Raw genomic sequence first — 342 nt, 5'->3', positions numbered from 1 at the left:
CGAGGACATGAAGAACTCTCTCACAGGGGAACTACGATTGTTGATTGAACAAACTAAAAAGGACACCGTTAATGAGATGGGAAAAGCACAGAAGGCCACAGACCTTCAAATGGAAGAGCTGCACCAGGAGGAAATGAAAGGCTTTTCCCTTCTGGACAAATCTTCTGTACCTCCCTTAGGTTTTACCTCTGCCACGGGCTTGGTCAGTAACGGAATAGGAACAGGTAGCACTACAAAACCCCCTATGAAGATACTGTTAAACAGAACTCCCGCTGAAACTGTCATGCCTCCTCTAGAGCGCTCCCTCCCTATCAAACTACTTTTCCCCACTTTTGGCAGTCC

This window comes from Salvelinus sp. IW2-2015, unplaced genomic scaffold (genome assembly GCF_002910315.2).
Source record: "Salvelinus sp. IW2-2015 unplaced genomic scaffold, ASM291031v2 Un_scaffold16312, whole genome shotgun sequence".
Lineage (NCBI taxonomy): Eukaryota > Metazoa > Chordata > Actinopteri > Salmoniformes > Salmonidae > Salvelinus > Salvelinus sp. IW2-2015.
The sequence above is the reverse complement of the archived record's forward strand: the minus strand, read 5'-3'. Positions refer to the sequence as shown.